Genomic DNA, 20,357 nt, shown 5'->3' with positions numbered 1-20,357 from the left:
CCCATTTTAGGATGGAAGCAAGCGATGGAAGGCCTTAGAAAAAAGGGAAGCTGAAGGAAGAAGCCCCTACAATCCATCGGCAAGGAGCTGAGTATGCCTAATGCTACACTTCCGTTGCAGACAGCACTCAGTCTAGACTAAGGGAGACATACAAAGTGATCTAGAAAATCCATGCTCTCCAGGAATAAAACAGAAAAATCAAAGAGGCATCTTACAGCTCCCAAGAACAGTAACACTTTTTATCTTTCTAATCAAAGGCACCACCAGGCATAGAACCCCCTTGCAAAAGAGCTCTGAAGCTCATTGGAATTTAACTTAAAATATTTGCAGGGGAGAAGAAGGGAGGATTTCAAGTGGGAGAAGAGAAGAAAAGCCATACAGAAAAAAAAAAAAAAAAGACAAACGTCACCCAAGCTATTCAAGTTGTCTTTGCTCAGCAAGGCACAATTTAATGAACAGATGGGCTCGAGCACTGGCTTCACTAGCTCTGAAAGACTCCCAATCTCACACTTCAAAACAAATAGCTGCTGAAAAATTAGTGGATAGAAGGTTGGAGAGTTCTGCCAATATAGAGCTCTATGGTAGACAATACCATGGAGTTCTCTGTAAAAGAAGGATGCTTGGAAAGGAAGGAACCCCTGTATATAGTTGCTTAACTGATATTTCTCCCTCATCTCTTTAATTAATGCTTTAAATTGTGAAATATTAATATAAACACAGAAGCACATTTAAACACACACATACACATTAAAAAATAAGCAAACAACTGAGTAAACAGCACCCAAGTAAAGGACTAGGAACACTGCTGGAACCTAGGCTCCCCTTTGTGCCCCAGTTTACTTATAGCCCCTTTCCCTGTCACCATTATGAAAACCCTTCCCTTGCTTTCCTGTACAGTTTTACCATCTATGTATACATCTCTACACAACATGGTTTCATTTTTCCTATTTCTGAACTCTATATAAATCAAGTCTACTGTGTGTGCCCTTTTGTCACTTGCTTCATCTGCCTTTTGTTTTTCTTGGCGAAACTCACCCATGCTAATGTAAAACGTGTTTATTCACTTTCACGGCTGTATATTTCATTGTATGAACAATTTATTCATCCATTCTACTACCTTTTTGCAGAAGCTGTTCAACAAACATACTTATTCCAATTTAAAAAAAAAACAAAAAACAGTGCTCTGATTAATGTCTCAGTATCCTCAATACCTTAAGCACACAAACCTTGGTCTAAATGGCTCTCCTCTGGCTACACCAGGACAACATATAATAAAAGACGGTCTTTCTTATCTAGTTACAAGTCATGCTCTTCATTTACATCCTTTCTGATCAAGTGTTACCAGCAATTAAACTCTATAGCTTCCAACCAGCCTTTGTAACCACCTCTCCTGAGAACCCATGCCCTAGGCCATCATCCCTAGGAATGGACATTCTAAAAAGACAAGCTCTCCAAGTGAAGCCAGGGAAGAATAGGTATACTAGAGCACAGGATGCCTGGTGCTCCCAAAATGAGAAGCGCCAAAGGAAGTAAAGGAAAACAGCTTGGATGGGATTCGTTTATAGTCAAGTCTTCACAAGCAGCAGAAGCAAGAATAGCACATTGTAGAATACCTGTGCTTGAAATCATTCACACACAATTTCTGAATGGGGCTGAGGAGAGCCAAGCTACATACAGCATATAAACCAGAACATCTGTCCCCAGTGCCTGCTCTTCAGTTGTAGTCAACCTTTCACTGAAAGTAATAAGGCACTCTCAGGAGACCCAGTACTTTTCAGTGAGCCCAGCTGGAAAAGCTAAGGTCCATTTAGAAGAAAACCCATCTTAGCTAATCAAGGTAAACACAGATGAGTGAGCACTGATCTAGGCTATAAAAAAAAAAAAAAAAAAAATTCTTATTTCTCAAGTCTGACCCAAAAAAACAACAAAAACAAATAAATAAAAAAAAACACTGAGAAGCTCAAGAACAGAACTGATGAGAAGAATCTCCTTTGTCCCTAAATATCAGAGGTGCTACCTCCAACGCTTCTATCTAGTAAACGAGATCCCTGGGGGGCAATGGGTCTATAAATATTACCCTGGCCCCAAAGAGGGCTGTGGCAAGCAACTTGTGTACAGGAATTTTGCAAATTTTCCTATCTCCTCCTCAATCCCTGAATGCTATTCTAAAGACTACTGTCAGAGTATCTTTGCACTATTGTGCCAAATATGCCATTCAGACAAGAGTCAATGCTTGGATTAATTTAATCAGAGAGAGAGGACTTTAACTTAACAGGTTGTTTGACCCCTTTTATACTACTGAGTATATAAATTCAAGTAGCAGGCATCAATACAACCTCCTAAGCGACAAGAATAGATACTCATCATGGCAGGCATTGCCATTCCTATTCCCCCAGGAGGAAAGGACACATGTACGTCTTTCCAGTGAAACTTGCTCCCCCTCATCTAGCCATAGCCATGGTGGAGAAGCAGGAAAAGACTGCGTCTGCAGACCATTAAGAAGAGCCCTATTTTGGGACGCCTGAGTTGCTTAGCAGTTAAAGCATCTGCCTTTGGCTCAGGGCATGATCCCAGGGTCCTGGGATCGAGTCCCAGCATCAGGCTCCCTGCATGGAGCCTGCTTCTCCTTCTGCCTCTCTATCTCTCTGTGTCTCTCCTGAATAAATAAAATCTTAAAAAAAAAAAAAAAAAAGAGAGAGAGAGACCTAGCTGTAAGAGAAGAACTAGTTTCCTTCCTATTATTTACAGGAAAGGAAATAGCATAAAGAAGGTGTAGTGTAGGGACGCCTGGGTGGCTCAGCAGTTGAGTGTCTGCCTCCAGCTCAGGAGGTGATCAAGGAGTTCCGGGATCAAGTCCCACATCAGGCTTCCTGAACTGAGCCTGCTTCTCCTCCCTATGCCTATGTCTCTGCCTCTCTCTGTATCTCTCATGAAAAAGTAAATAAAATCTTGGAAAAAAAAAAAAAAACAGGTGTAGTGTGTTGAGCTATCTCCATTTCACTTTCTAAGGTTTGTTAAACTCCTTCCACCTGTCTTATTTCCCAGTAGTCTTTACTAAAGTTCCTCCTCAATTTAAAAAAAAAAAAAAAATTTTTTTTTTTTTAAGAAGGAATGGGGGCAGAGGGGGGCAGAGTGAGGGAGAGAGAGAATCCCAAGCAGGTTCCACACCCAGCATGGAGCCCAATGCAGGGCTTGATCTCACAACCCTGAGATCATGACCTGAGCTGAAATCAAGAGTTGGACATTTAACCAACTGAGTCCCCCAGGTGCCCCCCTCAATAAAAATATTTTAATGGCCTTCTCTTATCCAAGGTTCCTCACCAAATAAACCCAAGGAGAAATAGCTTCTGGTGAAAAAAAAAAAAAAAATACTTAAAGGGTGTTTAAAAACGAAAAAGACCAAATTATATATTTGATATTTATATATCAAATTTAACTTGTATCTCCTATAGCACACCAAAATAAATCATTTTTCCTCCCTGAAAGACCTGACATCTAAGCTGGTAATTGTTATTGTATTCGCTGACTGATTCATTTATTACATCAATGCAAATTTGAATGCCTACTATGTGCCAGGTATTGTTCTAGGCAAGTGACATATTCAGGGAATAACACAGATAAAAATACCTACTCTTAAAGAGCTGACATTCTAGTAAGAGGAGACAAACAATAAACATAACAAGTAAATAAAATATATTGTTTATTCAGAATTTAAAGTCAGAAGAAAAATGTGAAGATTGAGAGGAAACTGTCACAGACAATTGTTCTGCCAAAGCTGTACTGATTCATGTTGCAAACTTTCATAGATGCAGTAATTATCCTCAATTGCTAATTTATAGAGCATAGAAAGCAAATCCTATGTAAACTGCTTTACCCAATTATATTAATAAAATGACATACTCTAGAAAAACAATCTTAGCCCTACCTGATACAGCAGGAGGTTTGTGAAAACAGCTGTCACAATGAATCAGTTTGACTGAGGTTATGGATTAGACATTTCTCAGCTCTGCCAATAAAGGTTGCAAAGGGACTGGTTTGATTCAGAAGACCTGGCTTCAGGGCACAAGTTGGATGGTGACAAAGGCTGAAACAAACCAGCTAAGTAGGAAAATAGGGACTCAACTATTCAAACCCACTTACAGGCTTAAGGGGAGATTTACCTACAATGAAACATTTTATGGGCAGCCACTAAAATGTTGCCCAGCAACAGAATACCACATTAAACCTTTACTAGATCCTGATAGATGATTTGGTGCATGTAACTCTTAAACCTCCAGACCACAGATAGAAAACTTATACAAAACTCTAACCATGCTATATACTTAGGGCAAAGAAAGTGACAGTATAGAAATCCATTTAGGTAGGGGGCATCTGGGTGGCACAGCTGGTTAAGTATCCAACTCTTGGTTTCAGCTCAGGTCATGATCTTGGGAGTCATGAGACTGAGCCCCACGTCAGTCTCTACACTCAGCAAGGAGCCTGCTTGGGCTCCTCTCTCCCTCTCCTGTACCTCCCCACAACATACTCACTCTCATGGCAGTCTCTCTTTTTCTCTCTTTCAAATAAATAAATAAATCTTTAGGGGAAAAAAAGAAATCCATTTAGTATGACAATAAAACCAGTATTCTTTTCACAGTACCAAGAGTAAAAATTATCTTGGCCTGAGAATTGAATCTTATTACTTGAGAACATCGGATTAAGGTCTGCAAGGACAACCAGCTTAACAGATAAGTCTGTTAAGATTCAAGAGAAATATCTTAGCAACACCCACCAATATAAAGACCTATTATAAAGAAAAAGGGCACCCACCTGAACACTAATAGATTACCAAAAAGGCCTAAAATAAACCCATATGTTTATGGCCAAATGATTTTCAAAAAGGATGCCAAGATAATGCAGTTGGGAAAGAATCTTCAACAAAAATGGGCCAAGAAAACAGTATCTGTGTGCAAAAGAATGAAATTGGACCTCTACCTCACATCTCATACAAAACTTAGCTCAGAAAATAGCCAATTTAAATAAAGAGTTAAACTACAAAACCTTTAGAAAAAAAATATATATGATAAATCTTCATGACCTTGGATTAGGCAATAGTTTCTAAGATATGATGCCATCTTGCAAAGCACAAGCAACTAAAAACAAGATAAACTGGGCATTAAAATTTAAAACCAGTGACTCAATGGACACTATTAAAGAAGTGAAAACACAATATTCACAAAACATATCTGACAAAAGTCTAGTATCTAGAAAAAGGAACTACTGTAACTCAATTTTTAAAAAATGCAATTAAGGGGGATCCCTGGGTGGCTCAGTGGTTTGGCACCTGCCTTTGGCCCAGGGTGCAATCCTGGAGTCCTGGGATTGAGTCCCATGTCGGGCTCCCAGCATGGAGCCTGCTTCTCCCTCCTCCTGTGTCTCTGCCTCTCTCTCTCTCTCTCTCTCTCTCTCTCTCTCATAAGTAAGTAAGTAAATAAATAAATAAATATTTAGAAATAAATAAATAAATAAATCTTTAGAAATAAATAAATAAATAAAGCAATTAAAAATGGGGAAAAGATTTTAATACTTACCCAAAGAAGATATATAAATGATCAATAAGTACATGAAAAAATATCAACATCATTAGTCATGGGAAAATGCAAACCAAAACCACTTCACAGCCACTAGGATAGCTATAATCAAGACAGACACCAACAATTGTTCACAAGGATGTGGAGAAATCAGAACCTACCTACATTGTTGGTTGATAATCACCAACCTAGATCGTTGATGATGCAGTCATTCTGGAAAACAGTCTGGGAGTCCCTCAAAATTAAACAAAGCATTATCATTGACCTAGCAATTCCACTCCTAAGTATATACCCAAGAGAATATGACCACACAAAAGCTTGTATACAAATGTTATTCCAACATTGTCCATAAGAGCCAAAAAGAGTGGAAACAACCCAAATGTCCTTCAAGTGATGAATGGATAAATAAAATGTGGTATATCCATAAAATGGATTATTATTCAGAAATAAGAAATGAAGTACCGATACTATAACATGTATGAACCTTGAAAACATTACAATAAGTAAAACAAGCAGGCAGAAAAAGCCACATATTTCTGATTTCATTTAAATAAAATGTCTAGAACAGGCAAATCCATGGACAGAAAGGATTAGTGGGTTCCCAAGGGCTGGAGAGAGGGAAGCTAATGGGTATAGGGTTTATCTTTTCAGTACTGATGAAAATGTTCTAGAATTTGACAGCAGAGAACATTATGTAAGTACAGTAAAAGCCACTGAATTGTATACTTTAAAAGGGTGAATTTTATGGTATGTGAATTTATTTCAAAAAAAAATTTTAACACCCAACATGGAAGTACAAAAACATGAGGACATTAAGATGTATGCTTCACTACAGAGCATTTCCATACCTAGCAGGAAGATCAGATGCTTAGCTGACCAACACTAACAAAAATACGTTAAAAAGACAGTTGACTCAGAACCCAAAGTGAGGTATGGTGACTCACCAAAGAATGAAGGGCTACGGTATACTTTCAAGTCCACTACAAATAACAAGGTAGAAAAGTCACAGGAAGAAAGCAGAAGTTCAATGAAATCTACAAAACTCTATTATAAGTGAAGAAAAGAATATAAGCTTTTTCTGAGAAACACTACAGCAAAGAGAATGAACTCCTTTCCCTCTGTGGCACAGAAAGAAGAACCAGGAAAGTCACTGGGCTGAAAGAGCCACAGTGCCATCTGGAAGCCTGCAACTGCCACAACCATAGCTGCACACACAGGGACTGCATGTCAGAATGACAAAGCAGCAGGCCAGGAACTCTTCCCTGGACAAGGCATTTTCTCTATCTAAAAATACCATCAGGGGATGGGGAAGGAGCTGCTGTGGATCAGATAGGAAAACCTTTATTAGATACACTTTCATGAAGCAAAAAACTTCTATTAAAAAAAAAAAAACAAATTAAAGAGTAACTGAAGAGAAACTAAACTGGGGGAAATTTCAGGAAGTGTATCAAAAAAAGCTTCTTGGCAGCCACAGCTGTTGCCTCCACAAGAATCATCATCACTTGAAAATTAAAAAGTCATTGAGACAAAGAGCAAGCAATCCCAAAAGAACATAAGCTGTGTGGTCTCGGAGGTCTTTCCCAGAATACCCGCCAACAAGCCAACTCTTTCTGGCAAGAGCAGAAGGAAACCTAAATTAGAGGCCCAGCATTCAAACACACTGAACTGGAAGCCCATGGCCTCATGACAAGCCATTTCACTTGCTCTGGGCACACCAGTACATTTAGCAGAGATGAGTGTTAAGTAAGTGGCTGCTCCCCAGAATAGCTATACCACAAACTGGCCCTCAGTCTGAAAATTGGGGAGTTCACATCTCAGAGGGACTAGAACAATCATCTACAGATAAGAAGCAGCTTAAGAGAACATCTAATCTGGGCCATTTTAGAGATGAAAAATCTGCAAGCAAAACAGGCAAAATGACTTTTGTGGACAGTAAAGTATGGATGGCCGAGCAAGGACTAGAACATGAAGTCCCCGAATCCTGATGTTCCACTACGCCACCACACGTTAGAAAAAAGTATCTGGGGAGCTGACATCTATTAAAGAAGTATCTTAAATTACCTACGGATTAAATCTAAGGTTACCTACTAATTAAATCTTTTCCCCCAATTACAATCTCCATTTATATGTGTCAGCAGAGCAAGTGTCAAAGACTAAGTCACTAAGCAAGTAAAGCTTCCATGAGCCAGTTGCTCAAAATCAAACCAACATTTGTTAAATACCACCATACGCAAGGGAAGCAGAGACTTAAGACTCCAATATTACAAAAGAACACCCAAAAAGGAAACACAAAGGAAGAAAACTCCAGGATGATAAAACAGAATTGGCAAACTACACCCGGCTGGCCAAATCCATGCTACCGCCTGCTTTTTGTACAACCCATGAGCTAAAAATGGCTTTTACATTTTTAAATGGTTGGGGGGATGGGGTGGGAATCGAAAGGGTATTATGTAACATATGAAAAGAGTATGAAATTCAAATTTCAGCATCCATAAGTAAAGTTTTATTGGAATACGGCCAAGATCATTTGTCTATGGCTGCTTTCACATTGGAAGCAGAGTTGAACAGCTTCAACAGAGACCGTATGGCCTACAAAGCCTAAAATATTTACTACCTGGCCCTTTACAAAGTCAGTTTGCCAACCTCTGATATATTATGACAAGGAAGTGAGATGAAAACTAGTCTTATGGTAGTCTAAGTAGCAAGTGCACAACAAAAATAAATTCTGGACTATCACTTCAAGTTATACAAACTGCTCCTTTTTGTAATCAGAGAAGGGACAGAGGTATGTGGCAATAAAAATTTAGTTTTCGAATCAAATCAGTATCAGTGGTGATCTTTGAAAGTTAACTGCCTCTATTTACCTCAGTTTCCCCACTTATAAATATTCATAAAATATATAATACCCACAAGAATTGTTATGAAATCTAAGTAAGAATAAAAGCATTTAGCATAGAAGCTGGCCAAAAGACCTAATAAATAACAGCCAATATTGTTTAAGAAATGGCTCAGGGGTGTCTGGGTGGCTCAGTGAACTAAGCATCCTACTCTTGATTTTGACTCAGATCATGATGTCAGGGTTGTGAGATTATGCTCCATATCAGACCGCACTCAGCGGGGAGTCTGCTTGGAATTCTCTCTCCCTCTGCCCCTACACACTCTTCACTTTGTAAAATAAATAATTAAATCTTTAAAGAGAGAGCAAGAAATGGCTCAAAGTGTGGTCTCAAGTAAAGATTGTAAGAGTATGTACAATAGAAAAAGGTAGGGCAGCCTGGGTGGCTCAGTGGTTTAGCACTGCTTTCAGCCCGGTGAGTGATCCTGGAGACCCAGGATTGAGTCCCACGTTGGGCTCCCTGCATGAAGCCTGCTTCTCCCTCTGCCTGTGTCTGTGCCCCTCTCTCTGTGTCTCTCATGAATAAATAAATAAAATCTTCTAAAAAGAAAAAATAGAAAAAGGTGGACATTTCCTCCAGGGGTATAGAAGTAATTATCAAAATCATGGAAAATTCACCAACAACTGAATTCAATCAGAAAGGATTAAATAATCCATAATTTTTTGAATTATTAAAACCCAAAATTCTCCTATTTATCAGCTAAGATACCCTCAGTCTAGGAAAGTAGATTTAAGTGCTTATGTCAGAATCTTTGTCCTCAGAGATAAAGGTAAATTAGTATCATAATGTACATCTGCACTGAACTTTATCCCTAACCAAGTGTGGTGGCACTCATAGCCTCAGAGGATGAACTCTGAAATCAGTCTTGAGTCTGAAAACTAACTTAAAAATCATTCCTAGCACTGTGATATTCCCTCACGTATAAATGAGGTCAATACTACTATTCTCTGAGTTGTTAGGATGACTAAGTGAGAGGCCTCAGTCCCTGACACTAACAGGTACTCAATAAAAGTTATATAGGTCCATTGGTCTCTCTTCCCTTCCCTCCCTAACCTCCACCCCCTTCATCCTCACAACAATGCTCGGAAGAAGCTGAGCAGGCACTGTTATCCACATCTTACAATGGAGGAAACTGTGGCACAGTCATGATGGCAGCAGAGCTAGAACCCAGGTTTTCCCAGTACATTTTCAGTAAACCCCAAATGCTAAATATATGAGAACTGTGAGTCCAAAAATTGGTTGGCTGGGGTTGGCAGTAGGCAAAGTAGGTGAAGAGAGTCAAGAAGGTACAAACTTCTAATTAAAAATACATAAGCAAAAAAAAAATTTTTTAAAATACATAAGCCATGAAGATGTCACATACAGCATGGCAACTATAGATAATAATACTGTACTGCAGATTTGAAAGCTGCTAAGAGAGATCTTAAAAGATCACAAGAAAAAAAGTTTTGTAACTATGTATGGTGACAGATGCTGACTAGACATTGTGGTAATATTTTACAATATACAGTCAGGCTATTATGATATATTAGTTTCAAGTATACAACAATTACATGTTTAAAAAAATTGGTAGCTTATATAAAGCACCAAGGTTATAGCTTACTCCTCCACAAATAAAATCTCCCCATGAAAGAAAGGACTCCATCTCTGGGAAGCCTGTACCAGGACTGTCCCCAGAATGATGGTCCTCTGCAGAACCAAGTCCTTGCTACTCATGTGCTCTACTCTTGTCAAGGACCCAGAGATCAAGACAATTACTCAGAAATAAGAACTCAGGAAGAACTATATGGCAGGCAAACAGAGGTGTCATTTCAGAGAAATCCATTCCAGTTGTCAAGAGAAAACTTCAAAGTGAGCAACAGTCACGTGTGAAAACTAGCAAAAGAAGAAAAAATTAATTGACTTCAGAACATAAAAGAGTATCACTAAAGGACTTGGATGTCTGGTTGTGGTCAAGTAGTCAGACTATGTTAAAGGTAAAGGAAAATTACTGCAGTGACCAGGGCTTCTTGTTGATTTCACAGTTTAAATTTAAAATGGCCCCCTAGGTGTAGTCCTGAAGTGTTCTTAAGCACAAAGAAAGATGTTGTGATGTGCCTTACAGAGAAAATGTTAGATTAAATTTCACTCGGGCATGAGTATATATTAAAATAAGGCATCTTTAAGCACAAGCACATATGGAACAAGGTCAGCTATCTATCATTTGATGATAATGTGATGACCAGAGGCTTGCAGGAATCTAAACCTGTATTTCTCATAGGAGAGATGGTTCAGTATTCTCTAGTTCAGTGTTTGCAACTTCACAGAACCTACCTACCATGAATAATGACTGTAATAAACACAGAGAGAATGACAGGGCAATTGGGGACCCTGGATGAAGGGAACACAGAAATTGTCTGTACTACCCTCACAATATTTATGTAAGTTTGAAATTTTTCAAAATAAAGTTTTAAAAAATTTTTAGGTGCTAAACATACTACAGGCTGCCCTAGGCCTACAAAACAATCACTAAAACTAGATCTCAAGGTAGTTCTGAAGTTGGTGGTTGTCTTGCTCCTCACCTCCCTCCCTCTCCTGCTCTATGCACACAACACTAAGAAAATAAATGTCAAATTGTTATTATGTTGCAAGGACCACATCTTTTGACATGAGCCATTCACTTCTTCACAAAATAAAATGCTTTAAAATCACAGAATCCAAACCTCCTCTGAGCACACAGTTCAAAAAGGCTATTGCACCCAAAAAGCATCTCTTGGGTTTTAGAGAGTCCCTCTTTCTTCCTATGCTGGTAGGGATTTTAAAAACTTACATGTGTGATCTAATTAGATTTAATATTCAGAAAAGTCAAAAGCTCCTTAATGTCTCAAAAGTTTTAAGAAACAACTGTGGGAATTCAGTTATGGGGGAATCTTTGGGTGGCTCATGATCCTGGAGTCCTGGGATCAAGTCCCACATCGGGCACCCTGCATGGAGCCTGCTTCTTCCTCTGCCTGTGTCTCTACCTCTCTCTCTCTCTTTCTGTCTCTCGTGAATAAATTAAAAAAAAAAAAAAAAAAAAAAAAAAAAGAAAACTGATGGGAATACAGTTATAATAATTGAGAACGTTCTATAAGAAACAAGAACTCCACACACACTTTTGTTTTCAGTGAAGCCTTGTAATCTTGGTTATAATTTCTTTACCCCTCAGAGTGGGCTGCCTTTATTATAAACAATGCCTGAGTTACCCCACGCTAATCTAGAAGGGGTCTTTTGGGAGATGCCAAAAGAAATTCTCCGTTAATAATGTAAGACATTATTGGATTTTCTTTTGTTCTTAACCACAACCTAAATTTCCTCCTCCCATCCCCCATACATTTGGCCCTCTCTACAAAGTAGGTTGTGATGGAAGGACAGAGTAGGATTTTCACCTGGCATGTGGAGGGGACAGAAGACTCTCTTTTTTTTTTTTTTTTTTTTTTAATTTTTATTTATTTATGATAGTCACAGAGAGAGAGAGAGGCAGAGACACAGGCAGAGGGAGAAGCAGGCTCCATGCACCGGGAGCCCGACGTGGGATTCGATCCCGGGTCTCCAGGATCGCGCCCTGGGCCAAAGGCAGGCGCCAAACCGCTGCGCCACCCAGGGATCCCGACAGAAGACTCTCTACTGCTAATCAATTATAGCTACAAACACTCAACAGTGATAGCACTGCAGCCACCATGGCTACAGACTGGAGGAAAAAATAACCCAGTCCAGTCCCATGATCTTTCAAATGAAATAAAAGAATAAAAAAGGCAAAAGTGAGGAGGATGCACAGGAAGCCTCTGAAAAAAACTACAGAGCAGCAATCACTTGAGAGCTTGTTAGAAATGCAGACACTTCAGTTCAACCTAGGACCTAATGAATCAGAATCTGCATTTCAATAAGATCCTTGAGTGATGGGTTCGCACAATAAAGTTTTATTAATTCCAGATCTCTATCCCCAAACTGCCTGGCTCAGGAGCATGTTCTCCAGCAAATTCAGCTTACATGGTTTCCTCAAAGAGGCGTACCCAATCTCCGCACTGGGTCAGATAGACTTGCTATATGTGCTGAGTACTCTGTATACTTCTTCCCATGGAATATATCACAACGCTAGAGTTGTTTAGTACTGGTTTTCCTCTTGAAGCAGCTACAAGATCTATGAGGATGGGGCATGTGAGTGGCTCAGTGGTTGAGTGTCTGCCTTCAGCTAAGGTTGTGATCCTGGGGTCCTGGACGCTCCCCACCAGGACCCTGCTTCTCTCCCTCTGCGTAGGTCTCTGCCTCTGTCTTGGTGTCTCTCATGACTAGGTAAATAAAATCTTTCAAGAAAAAACAAAAACAAGATCTAGGAGGACAAGGACCAGGTCTACCCTACTTATCCTAATAGCTCCAGAGCCCAGAACAAGACAGGAGACAAAGTAAGCATTCAGTTTATTTTTTAATAAATGAGTGCCTCTACCATGTAAAAGCACAATGCCAGACTCTGAACATCAAGACATGGTCCTTGTCCTTAACTCCTAGCTTAGTGAATTTTTGCTGAAGCTAACAAGAGCCAGGATCTCAAGAGCACGTGCCACATTCACATCTGTTTTCCTATTTCTCTGCCAAATGACAACAGGTAGCCCAAACACCTGCCACCCACCTCCTGGGCGTGACCCACAGGCAAGCATGTCCTCATCTAGTCCTCCTCCCTTCATCCAGGATTCTCCATTCCAAGAGTTCAGTATCTTGTCTGCCTTCTCTCTGCCCTCTCTAACGCAGCTCCAACAGGCTTCATCAGCATCATTCCATTCTCCCCCTGGGAGTGTGTTATTTCTGGCAACATCATCTTCAGCCCCCTTCCCTCATCAGTCCTCTTATTAGAAGATGTCGAATTTCCCTGGTTACCTCCTTCAAGAACATCTTACCTAACTCATTTCTAACCACGCAATTGATTATTTCCTATAAACTGTCAAGTCTACTCTATTCAACAGAAACCACTCAAATCTATATCCCAGATCACAATGGAGACTCTCCCAATTAAGTGTTCAATATTCAATTGTTTTCCCACTTTCCTCAATCATTTCCTATATCCCTCAAAGGGACACTAAGCAAGAGCGATAATTTCTTCTAGGATTATATTCTCCATGATTCTTACATTTATTCTTATTTAACAGACAACAATGTCTCGGTAGATTTACACCCCAAAGCCTGTATCCAAATAGCAAGGTAAGAAAAATATATTTGAATGTCTTAATTGAAAGCAATGAAAGTAACAGTATTTTTTTTTATCTTCAGAGAAATGTTAAGTGGATAGGCAAAGAGCACACTGTGACAGGGAGGGAAGTGCTCAGAGAAGGCACAAGCAAGCACACAGCAGTCTCTGACAGGCTCATAATCCTGATCCCAGATGGAGTCCAATGCAGCACTTGAAACATCACACTCTAGACTCTAGGACTCTAATATAGAGGTCTCTTCTAAGCACTGTACGTGCATGGTCCTAGTGCCAGTCATGAGCAGGGCTAACAATTCAAGGGCCATGCCTTCTGAATGTTTTCCACATCCCAACCTGTAGCAGTGATTACCAAGCAATGGTGGACTGGAGCCCTAGTCCAAAGATTTGGTTGGGGACTGCCAGAAATTTTAGAGCACCGAAAGCACTTTAAAAAGTCATTGATTTGGGATGCCTGGGTGGCTCAGCGGTTAAACATCTGCCTTCTGGATCAGGGTGTGATCCTGGAGTCCCAGGATCAAGTCCCACACCAGGCTCCCTGCATGGGAGCCCTCTGCCTGTGTCTCGGCCCCCCCCCCCTCTGTCTCTCATAATAAATAAATAAACTCCTTTAAAAAAGAAAAGTCACTGATTTGTACTTTTTCTTAAATACTTCAAAATACACACTTCTAGAGTATATGAAGAAGATACCTCAGCTGGTCTTATGGATTTCAAATAACTGATAGTTTTTCTGTTCACATACATTTCATCCACATGCCCACTCTGTTTCAGAACTACTTCCTGTGGTCACAGGAGAAGAGGACTGAAGATCATATGCCTCTTAAACTTCTGTTGTCCCCCACCACAGGCAGAGGATACAGTTCCCCAAAGACAAAGACTTCTTCCCTTAAGGAAACCCAAGAAAAAGTTGTTCCTGATGACAAAAAAGGCCATCCCTCCCCTGTGCAGGAACTGTTGGAGGTGAAGCAGGGGTTGCTAAGGCAGGGTGGAGAAGCCTGGGACTGCATTCAGGGAGCTACTCGGTTACTGGGTCAGTCCAGGCCCCAGCCTACCCATCTCCCCCATCCCCAACTTCAACTCTTTTCCTCCTTAGCACCCTCAATGCTCAGAAGAAGGAGGGAAGGGACCCCTTGATTTCTGATCCAAGGAGGCAGTGGCCAGAGGACAGCTATTACCCTACTAGCCCCCATGGCTGTAGCTGCCATGTCTGACTTCTCATAGCTCTGCCTGCATAGTGGCCAGGAGTACAGAATGTCACACCACAGTCTGAAAGGAGGGCTGACACCCACTAAAATGAAAGCACACCAGAGACCCTGAAATACCTGAAAGAAATGAAGATTGTTGCCTTTAATATTATTTCTCAGGTTTGCTTCCATAAAGTCCTATGTATTTTTCTTACAGCAAAAAGGATGCTAGCTTATAGAGAATACTCAGATTCACAGTGAATCATCTCTAAAGAATATCTAATATATTTATTTTGGTTTATATGCAGAACTGACTGTAGAACTTAAGGATGTAATTCAATTTCTAAGCTACCCATGAAAAGCATTAATTTTCCCATTTTATTTTCTAGATTTGTTTGGAAACTTTTCCTATTTTCAACATTAATGGTCAATTTTAGATGTCAAAATAAAGTACAAATCACAAATTTACCCTAAACATTTCAGAGTTCTTTACTGCTAAATTAACGTACTACCCCAGAATTCTCCTTATCATTAAAATCCTAGGAAAACTACTATGGGGGAATAAAAACTGCAGTCTCCAAGACCCCTCCATCCTCCATCACAGATAATACATACCTCCTCTAGAAGCCAAACAGAAGGCTGACTGGCCTACCTGGAATTCTCCTGTGTTATTTTAACTACAGCTATTGCCCAGAAGATACTGCTCCTCCATTTTTATTAAAAAAACATCCAAGGGCGCCCAGATGGCTCAGCCCCTTAGACAGCTGCCTTTAGCTCCCTTTAGCTCAGGTCAAGACCCTGGGGTCCTGGGATGGAGCCCTGCTGGGCTCCCTGCTCAGCAAGGGGTCTGCTTCTCCCTCCCTCTGCTCCTCCCCTTCCCCATGTCCCCTCATGTGCTCTCTCTCTGATAAAATCTTTAAAAATAAATAAAAAAATAGAAACATCCATAATATTCTATATATCCTATGCTAACCACAAAGACCAGCTCTGATTCCCCTCTCCTTTTTGGGGTAGGGGAGGGGAGCACACTCTCTAATGAATAATAAAATATATAAAGCAAGGAAAAGCAGGGAAAATTTCCAAGTTTATAGATAGCTCAGACTCACAGGGCATCTTTACTCTTCACATTGTGCCATCAACCACTTTCAAAAACCAATTTTCTAACTTCCTCACATAATCTAAGTCCCAAACTTCTAGAGAGGTACTTTCATTAAGAGCATTGATACGGGAACCTTAAGAATTAAATGGAAACCAAGAAGTCCAGCTAGCAGCCCTACGCTGCCTTGCTATGTAACGGAAAGTTAGTCCTCCAGAGCTGGAATCATGATGACTAACACGGGGGCAGGGCAGGCTTACCCAAGAGCTGGGCCTGTGCCCCACAGAGAGCCTGCAGGAGGTCTCAAGAGATTCTAAAGAGCTCACAAGAGAGGAGTTTAACAAGATAACTCAGCTTTTAAGTAATAGCGGCAGCCTCCTGGCCTCTGGGCTGTGAAAGGGCTCACCTGCCAAGAGTAATAACACAAGCAATTACTACACACAGAATAGATCTCAACAGGATTCCAGGACCCAGGCATTCCAGAGTCTCCCTTCCGCACAGAGGAAAGGAAAAGGAGGTAGGGAAAGAATGCACCACTCTTCATGAAGATCTGGGAGCATCCTGTTAGTTAAGTAGATAAGTTACACCTGGCATAATTCACTATTTTGGGCTGCTGCCAAAAATAAAAATGGCCCTGGTATTAAAGGCTATAAAACAATGGATTTTCCCTCTCCTGGAACAGAATTCATAAAGTTTAAAAGCTCACTAACCTCACATTCCAGAAACTGGAAAGAAAAACTCAGAAGCCTCACCTCTTGTTCCTTTCTCTACTACAAACTTCCAGCAGTGCTTAGTCGCTTTAAGCAAGTTGCCTTAATCCTGCTCATTGCATCCAGACTGCTCATAGCTGCTTCCAAGCCTGAGTATTCCCACACTTGTACTTACCCATTTCTCCTTTTTATCTCACCCATTTTATTCCTCTGCCTCTGTCAAGACCTGTCACTTTCACCACCTCTCCAGAAAAGGTTTTTTAAACTTTTATAACAGATCTGAAAACATCACACCTGATTTTCTAACCCATCCATCCTCCAAGGAAACCATCAGTATTTAAACTCACAAGTTCCACTTTAATTATAAAACAAAGCTACCTACCTCTATTTAACAGCAACATTTTAACGAGACTGACAACTCAAATCTCCTCAGCCCAAAGCCTTGGGTCTCAAGCCTAGGCCACATCCTCTCCATAAAAGGCTTTCTTAGCCATGAGACCCTCCTCTCAGGCCACCCCAGTTGCTAGGTTTACAGAAACATCTACCTTCTGTTTATATTGGTCTCTATGAACTTTTTCATCCCACACTCTCCCAGATTTGACTGTTCTTACTAAGCACAGTAAACATCCATTTTATCCCTGGAATCAGGGCACTTCGAAGTGAAAAGGGGTATTAATGAAAATTATGCCAAGACAACAGGTGTGAACAGCAACAGCCTGCAGCAGACTGTTCTTACAAAGGTGCCAAGACCAGGTAAGGAACTATTCCTTGCAAAGAATTAATTTATCTCCTTCTCTGGGAGACTGGGAATTGGCATAGGGAACCAAGAAAAACCCAAATTTGGATTACTGAGTCCCCTTGGAGAAGAAAACAGAAAATGTTTTAGGGGCACCTGGGTTGGTTGAGTGACTGACTCTTGGTTTCCACTCAGGTCACAATCTCAGGGTCATAAGACTTGATTCAGCTTGGAGTCTCCTTGAAATTCTTTCTCTCCCTCTGCACCTCCCCCCACTCACATGAGCACTCTCCTCAACAAATGTTTTAGGGGTGCCTGGGTGACTCAGCTTAAGCATCTGCCTTGGGCTCAGGTCATGATCCCAAGATCCTAGGATCAAGACCCACATGGAGCTCCATGCTCAGTGGAGAGTGTGCTTCTGCCTCTGCCCCAATCTCTCCCCATCCCCCAGCTTGTGGATATGGTCGTGCATTCTTGCACCCTCTCTCAAATAGTCTTAAAAAAAAAAAAAAATGTTTTACTTTGAAGTGAAAAAACTGTTCTAGGGCAGCCCTGGTGTTGCAGCAGTTTAGCGGCGCCTGCAGCCCAGGGTATGATCCTGGAGACCCGAAATTGAGTCCCGCGTCGGGTTCCCTGCGTGCAGCCTGCTTCTCCCTCTGCCTGTGTCTCTGCCCCTCTCTCTCTCTCTCTCTGGGTTTCTCGTAAATATATAAGTTTAAAAAAAAAATTGTTCTAAATATGTCACTATATCAACCTCAAGTTTTGATGTGGATTTGGGCAGAGGTGGAGTTGAGGCGCTGGTGATTAAGGGTATGGGAGGAAGGGGATGAGATGCAACCTGGTCCTAAAGTACCAGAGGCTAGAGGGCTGCTGGGAGAATGGGGGTCAGGGAACCCAAGAGAGCCAAAACTTTTCCCAGTTGAGTTTCTGCCTAACTAGCCACCCAAGTGCCATTGAACAACAACTAGTATTTACACACACACAACTGCAATCTTCCACGCGTTACCTAAATTTGTTTAATCTTTCCTAATCCTAATCTTTCCTAATACTTCAATAGCTAATATCACTGAAGTTTAGAAGAGTTACACATTTGCCAATGCGCACGTTTCTGCCAGGTGTTCCCAGATTTCTAAATTTCATAGACAAGGCTCCCCTGTCCCCAAAATGTCCCATTACTCAGTTTTTATTTTTGCTAAGGATATTAAACAAAGGTTGTCACATTATTTATAAAATAAAGGATATTTTAGCAAAAGAAAAAGTAGTAAGAATATAAACTCAAAACTAAAGCCAGTTCTTTAAATTGAAAAACTTTAACAGCACAAGACCTGCCAGGTGTCTTTATTTCCTTCATTTTGCTCCAGCAGTTCCACTTTCATCCCCCTCTGACTTGAGGATTGATACGGAAACGGCTGGACTAAACCCAACTAATGGTCACTGAAATGTCACATGCGCTGGACACTGTGCTAAACATTTTCCATGCATTCTCTCAATCAGCCACAGCCTCACAAGGAGAGTGCTCTTATTACACCCATTTACACGCAAAGCTGCAACTTGAAGGGATAAAATTAACCTACTCATGGTCATATGGCTAGTAATCAGTGTTGCTAATGACTTGAACCACAGCCATTCCAGAAATCAGTTCTACCCCCAAGACACAAGTAATGTCTATTTCCCAATGCGGGGGTGGGGGGAAGTGGGGAGTGGGGTTAAAAAAAAACAACTGCCTTGTGTGGTAAGTAAACCCTGTATATATCAGCATTTAATATTTACACATATATAAGAATGGACTCCTTTCCAAATCTCTTTCAATCGTTCCTATTAAATGAAGAAGAAAGTTCCAGTTTGGTGGCAGGAAGCCTTCAGCACATCTTCACAACTTGTTAAGCTTTCTTCAGAGCCCTCCACAAGATGCTGTACCTAGCTAGAATTTAATAACACTGTTTTCGTTGTGCATTTCTTAAGGTACTTTCAAGTTATGCCAAGTAACACTGGTTTTCCATTTCCAATAGTGAAAAAAACTTTGGTTTGTTTTTTGTTTTTTTTTAAGATTTTATTTATGTATTTGAGAGAGAGGGAGGCAGAAGACTAAGCAGGAAGCCTGATGTGGGGCTCAATCCCAGGACCCAGAGACCATGAGCTGAGCCAGCCAGGTGCTCCAAATTAAGTTTGCTTTAAAAATATTTCAATTTTTAAAATAGCTGATTGCTCAAAAGACTTTTGAACTAAAGACAAGTAGAGGCAGTGCTCCAGTGCTCAAACCATGGTAGGGGTTCACGCACATGTGAAGCCCAGGAAACCTGAGGTAAGCCATTACACCAAGGCTGGGCTCAGCACTTCACTGAAGACTACCAAGGCTGACTACCCTGGTTGTCTCTCTAAACAACTCTAAACATAGCAGGGTTTCCCCACACAGGATGTGGTCATGCTTACCACCTCCCATCTCCACCTTCTTATCCAAGAAGAAAAAGAAAAAAGAAAAGCTATGTGCCAGTCCACGGGAAAAAAGTCAAACCTCTCACATGAACTTGCCTTTCACCTCCTCATGCCATTTGCAGCTAGGTAGCTGCGCACTTCCTTAGTCACACAGCTCTCTAGAACCCAGAGAAAGCAGATGAAGCTAAAGTTCAAGTAACCTACTCTCCTTTAAATACTAGGACCTTAAAACACCTGAGGATCTTCAAGCAATTAAAAAGTAGTTATTTTGTGATCCCCAGGCGGTTGGGCCCTGCCCTCTAATGAAGAGATAAAGTGGTTTTCAAGGATACTCTGATTGGAGAAACAGAAACCAAACGTGCAATAATTAATGAGTAATAAGAGGTTAACCTGTATTTTGCCCTGAATTTTACCTAAGATGATATCTATAAGAAATAAACAGGTTAAGTGTACGTAAAACCACCCTACAACCACCAAAAACATTAAGTGATATGAAAAGGTACCAGCACTGCAATT

The 20,357-nt window shown here is 40.6% G+C and overlaps 1 protein-coding gene across 1 annotated transcript in view; it reads right to left on the bottom strand.

Moving 5' to 3' along the window:
* The window catches only part of SND1 (staphylococcal nuclease and tudor domain containing 1), a 420,919-nt gene that overhangs the window by 390,133 nt on the left and 10,429 nt on the right, over positions 1 to 20,357 (bottom strand). The window lies entirely within an intron of this gene.

The sequence above is a fragment of the Canis aureus genome, chromosome 18 (genome assembly GCF_053574225.1).
Source record: "Canis aureus isolate CA01 chromosome 18, VMU_Caureus_v.1.0, whole genome shotgun sequence".
Lineage (NCBI taxonomy): Eukaryota > Metazoa > Chordata > Mammalia > Carnivora > Canidae > Canis > Canis aureus.
Note: the sequence above shows the minus strand (reverse complement) of the source record. Positions and strands in the feature narration are given on the sequence as shown.